We start from the raw sequence: 14,551 nt of genomic DNA on the forward strand, positions 1-14,551 counted from the left end.
TTGATGGTATAGTGCCTTGCTTGAATGGGTTTTATGGTGAGAGTGTGACTCAGCCTTTTCTACCCATTTTGATATGGATATTTTCTTTCACCCCATGTGTAAGAGGCCCTCAGTTAGTTTCTGGGTTTCTTTCAGGGGGAATTTCTCATGGATAGCTGTACATTTGGTGTGTCCATGGCAGGACGAGAGTTCAGGAGCCTTCTATGTCATTATTTTAAAGACCACCCGTTCAGTATTTCTTGATATTGGGCATTCTGGATCAATTTTTCTCAGTTATTATGCCTTCACATTATGTATTTCAATTTTTTTTCCTTTTTATTATTTCAGGAAATTTTTTTTGAATTATATATTTTAGTATTTGTTTTGTTCTGTTGCTTTGGTTTTGTTCTTTGGTGATTCCTATAATAGATATGTTACGGGAGTCTTTGCTTCTGTATTTGTTACTTGCTACTGAATCGTATTTCTTTTAATTAATTAATTAATTAATTAATTAATTAATTTTAGAGAGAGAGATCATGAGAGCATGGGGTAGGGGCAGAGAGAGAGGGAGATAGAGTCCCAAGCAGACTCCACACTGAGCATGGATCCCCACAGTGGGCTTAATCTCATGACCCTGAGATCAAAACCTCAGCCAAAACCAAGAGTCTGACACTTAATTGGTTGTACCACCCAGTGTCCCAGTTTCTTTTATAAAAAATGCTATCCTTTCTACTCATTTTTTTTCTACTCATTTTTTCAGTCATTACTTTTTTTAGAGGGGAAGGGGAAGAAGGAGAAAAAGTCTTAATCAGGCTCTTTGCCCAGTGTAGAGCCCTACAGGAGGCTTGATCTCACAACCTTGGGATCATGACTTCAGCCAAATCAAGAATCTCATGCTTAACTGATTCAGCCACCTAGGTGCCCCTCTTAAGTCACTGTGTTTTTTAATTCACTTTTATATTCCAGTTTAATATTCATTTCTGAAATATCTTCTTTTATTTTAATTCTTTTCTGAGTTTTATTACCTCATTTCTGAGTCTTTCTAACTCTGTGCTGGTCTTTCATACTTTAGTATATTTTAACTCATTTTGAAAGAGTAGAAAATAGTTTCATCTGTTTTGTGTGCTTTTTATGGGCATAGTATTCTACATCTTTTTTTTTTTTTTAAATTTTATTTATTTATTTATGATAGGCACACAGTGAGAGAGAGAGAGGCAGAGACATAGGCAGAGGGAGAAGCAGGCTCCATGCACCAGGAGCCCGACATGGGATTCGATCCCGGGTCTCCAGGATCGTGCCCTGGGCCAAAGGCAGGAGCTAAACTGCTGCGCCACCCAGGGATCCCAGTATTCTACATCTTATCCTCCTTTTTGCTTATAGTATCTTTGTATGTATGAAACTTGACTATGATTATTTTCTGTTTTTTATTTTTATGAAAAATTAATCTGCCTGGCTTTTCAAAGTAGGCTGTTGCAGGATGGGTTTCCTTTTTTTTTTTTTTAACACTAAGTATTCTTTTTTTTAAAGATTTTTCTTTTTAAGATTTTTATTTATTTATTCATAGAGACACACACACACAGAGAGAGAGGTAGAGACACACAAACAGGCAGAGGGAGAAGCAGGCTCCATGCCAGGAGCCCGACTTGGGACTCTATCCCAGGTCTCCAGGATCACACCCCAGGCTGCAGGTGGCACTAAACCGCTGTGCCACTGGGGCTGCCCCAGGATGGGTTTTCTAACTTCTTTGTTCTAGTGTTCCCTTCTCTGTTATGCTTATGAAGTGTTAGAAAACATAATGGCTTATTTTTTGAGCTCTCTGTTTTCTATTTCCCTCCCCAATTTTTACCTGAATCTCTTCTTTCCTTTGTCTCTACTATCACTATGCTGTTCAATTTGGTTCTTATCTCAGATGATTTCGTCAGTGTAGGGCTATACTTGAGAGATTCTTTAGCTGGTTAGTTTTGAGAGATAATGGTGAAGACTGCTCCTTTTCCTTCAGAACTTAATACGGACCCCTGATGTAAGAGTGTGTAAAACCCTTCCTAGTTTCAGCTGCTATTTTTTTCCCAAGATTTTATTTATTTACTCACAGAGAGAGAGAGAGAGAGAGAGAGAGAAGCAGAGACACAGGCAGAGGGAGAAGCAGGCTCCCTGCAGGGAGCCCGACGTGGGACTCGATCCCGGATCTCCAGGATCATGCCCTGGGCTGAAGGTGGCACTAAACTGCTGAGCCACCTGTGCTGCGCTTGGCTGCTATTTTTAAATTGACCCTTGAACTATTCAGTGAACATCTGTTGGCTTTCTTGGGCTTCTCAGGTCAATCAGCAGCATTTTGCTTCTCTTTATTTCCCTCTATTACTGGTAGTGTAGTCATATTGGATTATGGCTCACTCTTATGACCTTAATAACTCTTTGAAAACCTTATGTCCAAAAGCAGTCACCTTCTGAAGTATTTTTTTAAAAGATTTTATTTATTTATTCCTGAGAGACACAGAGAGAGAGGCAGAGACATAGGCAGAGGGAGAAGCAGGCTCCATGCAGGGAGCCCGACGTGGGACTTGATCCTAGGTCTCCAGGATCACGCGCCCGGCCGAAGGCAGGTGCCAAACTGCTGAGCCACCCGGGCTGCCCCCACCTTCTGAAGTATTAGGGTTTAGGACTTCAACATATAAGTTTTAGGGGGACACAATTCATCCATATCAATTATCTATGTTTTAATGACTCAAAGATGTGTAACCGTATCTCTCATCTAGACTCCTTGTTTGAGCTTTAGGCAATATAGCCAATACCTCTTGGATAGGTCTACTTTCACACCATGTGTATGCTCTCAGTGGTTAGCACAGTTGATTATATAAGTCACCTAGTATGCAATTAGATATGTGGTTCTGCAACACTTCAGGCATAACCTATCCACAGTTGTACTCATTTTCTTAAAGTTGTTATTCCCTCTGCCTTCATTATCTGGATAAGTGGCACCAGTATAGTCACTCAATTTCCCAGTTCAGAAATCTGGGGTTATTATAAACTCTTCTCTCTTACATGCCATTTAAAAAGAAAAAAGCAAAGCAGGGTGAGCAGCAGGCAGAGGGAGAGGGAAAACAGGCAGAGGAGATGGAGAAGCAGGCTTTCCACTGAGCAGGGAACTTGGCTTGGAGCTCAATCCCGGGACCCTGGGATCATAACCTGAGCTGTAGGCAGACGCTTAAACCAACAGAGCCACTGAGGCACCCCTTACATGTCATTTTTAGAGTCATGAAAATTTTTTAAAAGATTTATTTATTTATTTTAGAGAGAGAGAAAGCAGGAGGAGGGGTAGAGGGAGAGAGAGAATCCTGAAATAAACTCTCTGTGGAACCCGATGTGGGGCTTGATCCTAGGATCCTAAGATCACCACCCCTTTAAATTAACTTTGAATTTATTTATTTAGGAATTGGCAATACACTCAAATGGTTCGAGATTCAAAAGTTCAGAGAAATGTCTGTTCCCACTACTATTTCTTTCTTTTTTGAAAAAAGATTATTTATTTATTTGAGATTGAGAGAGAGCACAAACAGCGGGGAGGGACAGAGGGAGAGGGAGAAGCAGACTGCCTGCTGATCAGGGAGCCCAATGCAGGGCTCATCCCAAGACTCTGTGATTATGACCTGAACTGAAGGCAGACGCTTAACCAACTGAGCCAACCAAATGGCCCTCTACTCTTACTTCTCATCCACCTAGTTCACCTCTCCAGAATCAATTAATGTTATCAGTTTCTAGGGTTTCTTCCCAGAGATATTTTATGCATATGCATTTTTTTCATGTAGTGAATGTATATTAAAATCATAAACTACTTTTGTTTGTCTTTTTTACTTAAATGATGGCACACACACTGTGTTGTTCTGCGATTTTTGTCTTTGTAGTTTAATAATAACTTTTGGAGATCATTTTATATCAGTGCATAATATTTTTTATAGCTTTAAATTATCTCATTTTCTGGGGATGCTTGTGTGGCTTAATGGTTGAGCATCTGCCTTTGGCTCAGGTTGTGATCCTGGGGTTCTGGGATCTAGTCCCACATTGGGCTCCCCACAGGGAGCCTGCTTCTCCCTCTGCCTGTGTCTCTGCCTCTCTCTCTGTGTCTCTCATGAATAAATCTTAAAAAAAGAAATTATTTCACTTTCTGGATGACTATTGAACATTTAGGTGCAATGAATAACCTTGTGTATATATGTGCAACTGTACCTATAGGATAAATTCCTCCAAGTGGAATTTCTGAGTCAAATTATAGGCAGATTTTTAATGCTGACAGATGTTGTCAAATTGCCTTCAATTTATCTTTTGCAGTAGTCCTTTGACTGATCTCTCTGCTTTGAATTCATGCTCTGTGATGCTGCCAGAGGCAATTGCTAAAATGAAACTCTAATTGTATTACTGTGCTTCTTCATCAGTGACTCCCAATTACTTACCAGAAAAACCCAAACTCCTTGGTATAGAAACTGTAACTCATTTTTGGGTATTTGCTTATCTGGTCAGGCTCACTTTTCATCATTTCCCTCTGGTTAAGGTAGTTCATGTTTCTCATACAGGCTGTACTTTATGCGTCTGTACAGTACATGCTATTTTCTCTGCTTGGAATATCTGCTTATCCTTCAAAACTCAGTTTTGTTGCCTCCTACTCAAATGGAATAGAACACATCTTGATTCTTGCTATCACAGTGCCAGGTACATATCTCGAAGACTGCTCTATTTCACTGAATAGTAATTACTTGTTCATATGTGTCTCTCCTAGCCTGTCAGTTAAGTAGCTATAGAATTGATGCCATGCAAAGAAAATATAAAAAGGATACAGAATCCAGTCAGGCAATAAGGAGATTCATTGAATCCAGTCAATTAAAGAAGGAGATCAGCTCCAGATAGGGTAAAGCATATCATCTGCCCAAATGAGATGATTAGAAAAAAAAAAAAAGTCTAAAGAAGTTATGATGAAAATTGGGTACAGGTGAAATGTGAAAGACACCCAGGGAAACATAGCACTAATATGTCCAGCTGCCTTTCCCGTCTCTTCCCTCTCACTTTATCTCCAGCAGTATCTGACTACAGTATATAATTGTTCCTTAGACTAACCATACTGTTTTTACATGTCATGCTTTTTGCTTAGAATGTCCTTATTTATTTTAGCTGCGTGGTGAATGCCAGCTCTTTCCTCAAAACCAAGGTCACAGGTTAACTTCTCTGGAAGACTGTCCCTAGAACCAAATCATTTCTTCTACTCTAATACTTCTGAAATGTGAACTTCTTTTTTTCCCACTCTTCAATCATACAATGTTGTAATTCATTTATTTGCATACCTATTGGTTTTGCCTAGCAAGACCAAGAACTCTGAGAGCGAATTATGTCCTATTAAGTATCTGCAGGGCACTGCTTCAGACATAGTAATTGCTCAATCAATAAATGTTTGTTCAGCTCAATTGACTTTGTACTATTTGTCTTTTTTTTAAAGATTTATTTATTTATTTATGATAGAGAGAGAGAGAGAGGCAGAGACACAGGTAGAGGGAGAAGCAGCCTCCATGCCAGAAGTCTGATGTGGGACTCGATCCCGGGACTCCAGGATTTCGCCCTGGGCCAAAGGCAGGTGCCAAACTGCTGAGCCACCCAGGGATCCCCTACTATTTGTCTTCTGCAGTATAATCCAGCAGCCAAAGGCACGGGCTCTGCAATCAGACTGCTAGTTATCAAAACAGGCTCTATCACTTACTAGTCGTGTGAACTTGGAGAAGCTGCTGAACCTCTTCAGTGCCTCAATTTCTTCAAGTCTAAACTAGAGATATTAGTATTTACCTCATAGGATCGCAGTGAGAAATGAAGTAAACATATGTGTTTAGTACATAGTATATACTCATTTAACTGTACAAGTGGCTCTATCAAATAATTTCTTTGATCAGTTTTATTAAAAACAGTGCCCACATTCCAAAGTCATTCCTCAAGTCCTTAGTATTAATACCAACTCCAGAGTCCTAGTCCTGGACTCTTTAGATGCTTCTTAACTGCCTCTCCCCATCAACCTGATGCTGATCCATATCAACATTCTTGAGTGGATCATTACTCATTTGGCATGCAATCACTTAGAAAAGGAAGTAGTTAATCAGAATTGAGGAAGATTCACTAAGAACTAGTGATGGTAAATTAATCTTAATCCAACTTTTTTTAGAGAGGATTTTTAGACTCACACCTCAGGAGATAGATGGATTCCAGAAAGGATTTGAGGTAGTTACTTAAAAACACACAGAAAAGAAAAATGAATAAAATATCAGAGGGAAAGAAAAATTAGGATGGAATATACTCGAAATAAGGGGAGATGTTAGTTAATAATGATGTACTAGTTGCTAGGACTGCCATACCAACATATTGCAGACTGGGTGGCTTAAACAACAGAAACCTATTTTTTTTTAGTAGTTCTGGAAGCTAGAAATCTGAGATCAAGGTGCCATCAGGGTTGGTTTCTTCTGAGGCCTTTATCCTTGGCTTGTATATAGTCATCTTCTCTTTGTGTCTTCACATGTTTTCTCTGTATACCTGTGACTTAATTGCCTCTTCTTGTAAGGACACCAATCAGATTAGATTAGGACCCACCCTGATGACCTCATTTTAGCTTAATTATCTTTTGAGGGATCCTATCTCAAATACATTAACATTCTAAGGCACTGGGGTTAGGATTTCAATATGTGAATTTTGGAGAGACACATTCAGCCCGTAACACACAGTACTCTATAGCAGAAGATTCTGTCCAGTTGCAAGAGGGGAGCCATACATTTGGTTCTATAATTCCTAAAGGAAAAAAGAAATAAAAAACTAGGGGGATAAATCACTCAGTCTTCACCATATCACCATTCATTTCAGCTAAGACCTAATGATGACACTGATACGAGGGCTGAGAATTATAGGCAGAGAGCCCAAAAGCAGTACTTATATTTATTGTTCTGCACTTCGCATTTTTTTAAATCTTGAGATCATTCTATAGCACCATGTAGTTCTTCATTCTTTATTTAACAGTTGCATAGTGTTTGATCATATTGTTATTTATTTGACCCTAATTTATTTATTTAACCAGTTTTCTATTAAAGGACATTAGGATTGGGGCACCTAGATGGCTCAGTTGGTTAAGTGTCTGCCTTTTGGCTCAGGTCATGATCTCAGGATCCTGGGACTGAGCTCCATGGTCCCTGCTCAGTGATCTGTTTCTCCCTCTGCCCCCTCCCTCTCTCATGCTCATGTGTTCTCTCTCTCTCAAATAAATAAATAAAACCTGAAAAAAAAAAAACAAAAACAAAAACCAGATGTTAGGGTTGTCTTAGCTTGGACTGCTACAACAAAATACCACAACATGAGTGGCTTAAACAACAGACATTTAATTCTCACAGTTCTCTGGTGGCTGGGAATTTTAAAATCAAGGTGCTGGTTGGTAGATTCAGTCCTTGATGAAGACTCTTTTCCTGGCTAGCAGATGGCTACCTTCTGTAAATTCTTACATTGTGGAGAAGGAAGCTCTATTGTCTCTTTCTTTTTTTCTTTTTTGGAGATTTTATTTATTTACTCATGAGAGACACAGAGAGAGGCAGAGACATAGACAGAGGGAGAAACAGGCTCTTTGCAGGGAGCCTGATGTGGGACTCAGTCCCAGGACCCCGGGATCATGCCCTGAGCTGAAGGCAGATGCTCAATCACTGAGCCACCTAGGTGTCCCTATTGTCTCTTTCTGATAAGGGCACTAGTCCCACCATGGGGGTTCCACTCTCATGACCTCATTTAAACCTAAGTACCTCCCAAAGTCTATACCTCCTACTGCCATCACATTGAGAGTTTTGACTTCCAATATATGAGTTTTGAGGGGACACAGACATTCAATTCATAACAAGGATAGTTTTCAACTAGATTATTTCCAAGATCTCTTTCCAGTTCTAAGATTTCATGATACTCTTTATGAAATGATTATTCTCAGTACTATCTCTTTCCTCCACTTCCTCCAAAAAGGATGTATAAATTGTGATCTGGTACTTCTAATTATTTTTAACAAGTAATCTTTACAATTAGCTAACAAACTCTTCAACATTTATTATAATATATTTGTTGAGTATCAACTAATAATATGTGCCCATCACTCTTCTAGGTATAGGGGATGCAGCAATGAACAAAGATCTCTGTCATGAGCTTACATGGGCAAGGTTAAACAAGATAATAAAATATATAATAGATACTGATAAGAACTAAGAAGAAAAATAAGAGAGCTAGGGTTGAAGATGAGTGTGTGTGTGTGTGTGTGTGTGTGTGTGTGTGTGTGTGTCTGTGTTGGCATTTTAGACAGAATGACCAGAGAAGGCTTTGAAGAACATGTCAGATGATGCAGGTCTAAAAGTAAGTGAGAAAGTAAGTCCTGTGGATATCTCAAAGAAGAGCATTTTGGGCAGGGGGAAGGTATCACTGTCCAAAGTATTTATTTCAATGATTCTAGTGTTTGAGTTCTTGGAGATCTCTGGGTACCTATTTGTTTAGATCTGTCTTCTATCACTACTCACTGATCCTCCATCTTCCTCACCTAGCTCACTAGCTTCCCTCTCTGGATTCTGGCGGTAATCTACACATTTAAGCCTTTATTTCCATCTCTTTTCCCAGGCTACTATCCATTTGTTTGGTTTGGCCCAGCCTCTCTGTGGTTCTGCCATCTTGGTCCCTGACTGCTGCTGAGGTATTCCTTACCCAGCTTCTGTAATGATATTAATCCGAGACTGAGCCCATTAGATCAAAGCCTGTTCAAAATGAAGCTGAGTCTCGTAAAGTGATCAAATTAATCCCTCTTTATTGAGTGAAAATAGAGGACTGCAGACATTTCAATTATATAAATAAACAAGAGGGAAATCAAGAAAATCAAAGCCAAAAGCCAGGTCAATTACTGATATTCTGAAACAACCTCAAGCTTTAAGTTTCTATGTCAGATTCTGCATTACTCCCTAGAGTGAGTCCCTTTTAAATTCAACAAGGTGGCCTCAGGCCAAAGATATCCCATCGATCCAATTACTACTTGCTCAGCTCTTATCTTTTATTTCAACATTTGTGTACCACACTTTTTTCTGTTTAGCACCTTTCTCAATCCCTGGTGTATGAAATGATACTCTACATTTTTTTTAAGAAAGATCCTATTTACATTTTTTTCTGTCTCTGGTTTACAGTGATTTTTAGAAAGATCCTATTTACATTTCTTCTGTATCTGGTTTACAGTGGTTTCTAGTATCTGGATTACTGGATTTTTTTTTCCTGTCAATTGCTTTGCTATAACATCCCTGTGAATCACAGTCCCTGGTCTCAAGTTCCTATTCCTGAGAGGGCAATGTGGCATTCCTCATATTCACTGATCTCCTCTAATTAAAGTCTAGGCAATTCTGTTTTGCCAGCTGGGTTATCTGTTGAGAGGCTATTTTTTAGTGAGATCAGTATAGGTAGTGCCGAAGTAAAACATTACTGTGAGGAAGTAAGGATGGTCTAGAGTTTGGAAAAGTCCATCAGACTCAAAGTGTTGTAATAGAGAAGTCTTCTTAAAAATTTTAGGTAGTCAAAGTTTTATTTCAAATTTTCTGCAAGAGTAAAGGTCCCTTGTAGGCTAATCCAAAGATTCACTATTAAGACCATTTTAAGGAAAAGAGAATGATTGATTATATAATCCTTAAACTAGCTATATTAAAAAAAAATCTAGCTCACTAGAGATCACTAGACTTTTCTCTGGCAGTTAACTGGGTTAGAAGAGTGGAATTTCATACAAGTTTTATTTTTAAAAATAAAGATACTAAATATAGGCCAAACATTTGTATATACCAGGCACTTTACAAGTATTATCTCCTTTCATCTATACAACTATTGAGGGAGGTAGAATAATTCATACAAAGCTGTATAGTGGTGGAGAAGAGTTTGAACCCAGGTATTTCTGAGCTTGTGCTTTCCAATGCTATACCATTTCCCCTCCAGCCTTGCTTGCTCAGAAGAACTTGTTAAAACTGCAGTTTTCTAGGCCTCTCTCTTAGACATTCTGCTTCACTGGCTCTGGCACAGAACTTTGGAATCTCTATTTTTATCAAGATCCTTGTGTGAGTCTAGTGGGCAGAAGAATTTATTAGACTTTGTCCTATTCTGCACTCTCTAATGCTAAGTAATAAAAATAAGCTTTTCTTCATCTCTAAATACCTAATGCTTACATATTCAAAGAAATGAAACCAAACCAAGCACACTATCTTATTTGTAATGAGAGTTAAAAGTTTTTATTCAGAAACAAAAAACCACATCTAGTTATAATGCTCCCTTCCTTAACATGTAAACACGATCAAGTATTCATCATCTTTGAAAACAAGCTGCCACCTTGTCATCTCTTGCCTTTCCCAGACAAACTTATTTGAACAGTCATCCATATTCATGGTCTCTAATTCCTTACTTTTCCTTTATTCCTCACCTCACTATGGTTTGGCTTGGTTTGGCTTCTGTGTTATATCTCTATAGAGGCTGTGCTCATCACCAATAACTTCCTGGTTGGATTCATATCAGCTCTTACCTAACCTGACTTTCCTAGAACAAGTCTTAATTCTATAATGTTTATCTGAAAATTGCTTAACCCATTTTATCAGGAATGCTCATTTTTTCCAAGAAAGACGTTGTTCATTATATGGTCTCATTCATTTGGGGAATATAAAAAATAGTGAAAGGGAATAAAAGGGAAAGGAGAGAAAATGAGTGGGAAATATCAGAGAGGGTGACAGAACATGAGAGACTCCTAACTCTGGGAAACGAACAAGGGGTGGTGGAAAGGGAGGTGGGCGGGGGGTTGGGGTGACTGGGTGATGGGCACCGAGGGGGCACTTGATGGCATGAACACTGGGTGTCATGCTATATGTTGGCAAATTGAACACCAATAAAAAATAAATTTATAATAAAAAATTTAAAAAAAGAGGTTGTTGATTATATCAACTAAAAAGTACCATCCCAAAAAAAAAAAAAAAAAAAAAAAAAAAAAGTACCATCCCAGACCAGGTATGGAACAATTTTTTTTTTTTTATATTTGGCAGCTAATTTTGAAGAACAAGGGATAGTACATAGTCCAAAAGAAATAATGAGCCAAAAGCCGAAATAGACATCTGGAAGGAAAGAACATGCCCAGTTGGGATGGAGTCCAGAAGGAAGAATGGATAATGGGCAAGAGGGACAATGGAAACTATGTCTGACCAAGCTCTTCCAGCTCCAGGAGTTGGGCAGAGGCTTGGTATTTATAAAATGGATGAAAGGAAGGTAAGTCTCTGTAATGATTTACCTATTGACCTTATTATATGTTATTAAAGGTACAGCAAAAAAAAAAAAATTTAATCTCATTTCATTTTACCCAGGTACACCAGGAGAAATTTGTAGTAGGTTAACTTTTTCTTCTCTTTTCTTTTCCCTTCTTTCATCTCTCTCTTTCTCTCACTTCCTCCCTCCCTTCTTTTCTTTTCTTTTCTTTTTTTTTTTTAAAGATTTTATTTATTTATTCATAGAGATGCAGAGAGAGAGAGAGAGAGAGGCAGAGACACAGGCAGAGGGAGAAGCAGGCTCCATGCAAGGAACCCGATGTGGGACTCGATCCTAGGTCTCCAGGATCACGCCCTGGGCTGCAGGCGGCGCTAAACCGCTGCGCCACCGGGGCTGCCCGTCCCTCCCTTCTTTTCTTATTTTAATTGCAATGTGGTTAATATACAGTGTTATAAATATATTTTAGATTTTATTTATTTATTCATGAGAGACACACAGAGAGAGAGAGGCAGAGACACAGGCAGAGAAGCAGGCTCCATGCAGGAAGCCCGACGTGGGACTTGATCCCAGGACTCCAGGATCATGCCCTGAGCCAAAGGCAGATATGCAAATACTAATACTGTCTGAAGTAAAGTCAAGCACTTAGCAAAGATTACAATTGGAATAAATTATTGGGTAGTGCTGAGTTTTGGAGATTACCTAATAATGATGAAAAAAATGCCAAGAACATCCACTGAAAGGAAATGAGTCTTGACAGAAAGCATGTAAATAACATGCTACTAAACAATAAATAGGACAGGAAATCAAAGACAAAATCGTATATATATACATATATATATATATATATACAAATGAAAATAAAAACACAATGGCTCAAAATCTTTTGGATATAGCAAAAGTATTTCTAAAAGGGAAATTCATAGCAATACACGTCTACCTCGAGAAGCAAGAAAAGCTCAAATAAACAACCTAACAACCAAAAATCCCAAGCCAGTAGAAGGAAGGAAATGATAAAAATTAGAGCAGAAATAAATGATATAGAAAGTAAAATAACAATAAAACAGGTCAATGAAACCAGGAGCTGGTTATTTGTACTGACCAAAAACATTGATAAACCTTTAACCAGATTCATGGAAAAAAAAAGAAAAAAGAAAAGAGAAGACTCTAAATCAAAAATAAAAGAGGAGGGGATCCCTGGGTGGCTCAGCGGTTTGGCGCCTGCCTTTGGCCCGGGGCGCGATCCTGGAGTCCCGGGATCGAGTCCCATGTCAGGTTCCCGGCATGGAGCCTGCTCTCCCTCCTCCTGTGTCTCTGCCTCTCTCTCTCTCTATGTCTATCACGAATAAATAAATAAATAAATCTTTAAAAAAAAAATAAATAAATAAAAGAGGAGAAATGACAACGAATAGCATAGAAATACAAAGGATTTTAAGAGAATATATGAAAAATTATATATCAATAAATTGGACACTCTAGAAGAAATGAATAAGTTCCTAGCAACATAAACCTCCCAAAATTGAATCAGGAAGAAATACAAAATTTGAACAGACCTATTATCAGCAATGAAATTGAATCACTAAAAAAATAAATAAATAAATAAAAAATAAAAAGAAATTGAATCACTAATCAAAAAATTCCCAATAAACAAAAGCCCAGGACCAGATGGCTTCACACATGAATTCTACCAAACATTTATGCGACATATGAGTGGCTCAGTCGGTTAAGCATCTGACTTGATTTGGCTCAGGTCATGATCTCAGGGTCATGAAATCAAGTCACATGTTGGGCTCCATGCTCAGTGGGGAATCTGTTTCTCTCTCAGTCTCTCTCCCTCTGCCCTTCACACTGTTCACACTCTCTCTCTCTAATAAAATAGATAAATAAATCTTAAAAAAAAAAGATGAGTTAATGCCTATTCTTCTTAAACTGTTCAAAAAAAATATAGAAGAGGAAGGAAAGCTTCCAAATTCATCCTACAAGGCAAATATTACCCTAATAACAAAACAGGATATAAAGACATTATGAAAAAAGAAAACTACAGGCCAATGTCCATGATGAATATAGATGCAAAAATCCTCAACAAAATACTAGCAAACCAAATCCAATAATATATTAAAAAGTCATTCACCACAATCAAATGGGATTTATACCTAGGTTGCAAGAGTGGTTCAATATTTGAAAATCAATCAGTATGATACATCACATCAACAAGAGGAAGGATAAAAATTATATGACCATTTCAACAGATGCAGAAAAAGCATTTGACAAACTACAACATACATTCATGATAAAAACTGTCAACAAAGTAGGTTTAGAGAAAACATATATATAATATATATATATTGCTATGAATTTCCCTTTTAGAAATACCTTTTCTATATCCAAAAGCTTTTGAGCCATTGTGTTTTTATTTTCATTTGTATATATATATATATTTTTTTTTTTGGATTTTGTCTTTGATTTCCTGTCCTATTTATTGTTTAGTAGCATGTTATTTACATGCTGTGTCATCTTTCTTTTTTTTGTCAAAATATTCATTTTTATTAATAGAAAATAAACACTTATTCCAGTTTCAGTTGTTATACTTGAAGTTGCTAATAAAAAAAAAAGAATTTAAAATAATCACTTAATCATCCTGTTTCGACTAAGACAATGAAGCTGTGGCTTAAAAAAAATTCAGCACCATTTGCTCATATGGGTCTTTCAGAATTTGTTCTTAAAGTTTCTGGAACTTTCCTGTCTGTTAAATACAGGAGTTACTGAGCTACATGAGGAAGTCTCTCTGAGACGACCAATGAGAAGTTAAGTTAAGCAGTTGTCATAAAAGGAATCCCTGTATGGTAACCTGGACTATACAAAGATCCCCTCCCCTCCAGCTCAGGAGGGACATGCCTCTAAGCACTGAGGTATGAAGAGTCAGACTGTTATTTGCTGTTAGAATTAGCTAATAACAGTAAATCTCTGGCACGGATGCTACTGGTCTATAGTATCCTGTGATTTTAGGAACTTCTGTAAATAGTTTCGATTTAATTCACTTTATTCAGAAATTAAACCTGTTTAATAAAGTTCACTACTCTGCCAGAGTATCTGCTGGTTTAGTATCCTTAAAAAATACATATCATACGTGTAGGTAACTCATAGTCTTAAAGTATACTTATTAGAATACTGCATTATTCAAACCAAAACCTATTTTAACAACATGTTTATAATTAAAAGCAGCCAATGAAATGAAATTTCAAGTTATGACAAGGGAGACTCACTCTCACTTGAAGCT

The 14,551-nt window shown here is 37.8% G+C and overlaps 1 pseudogene; it reads left to right on the forward strand.

Annotated features, from left to right (window-relative positions):
* Positions 1-14,551, forward strand: part of LOC118350514 (ubiquitin-conjugating enzyme E2 variant 1-like) — a 39,416-nt pseudogene that overhangs the window by 21,079 nt on the left and 3,786 nt on the right.

This window comes from Canis lupus, chromosome 12 (assembly GCF_003254725.2).
Source record: "Canis lupus dingo isolate Sandy chromosome 12, ASM325472v2, whole genome shotgun sequence".
NCBI classification, from domain to species: domain Eukaryota; kingdom Metazoa; phylum Chordata; class Mammalia; order Carnivora; family Canidae; genus Canis; species Canis lupus.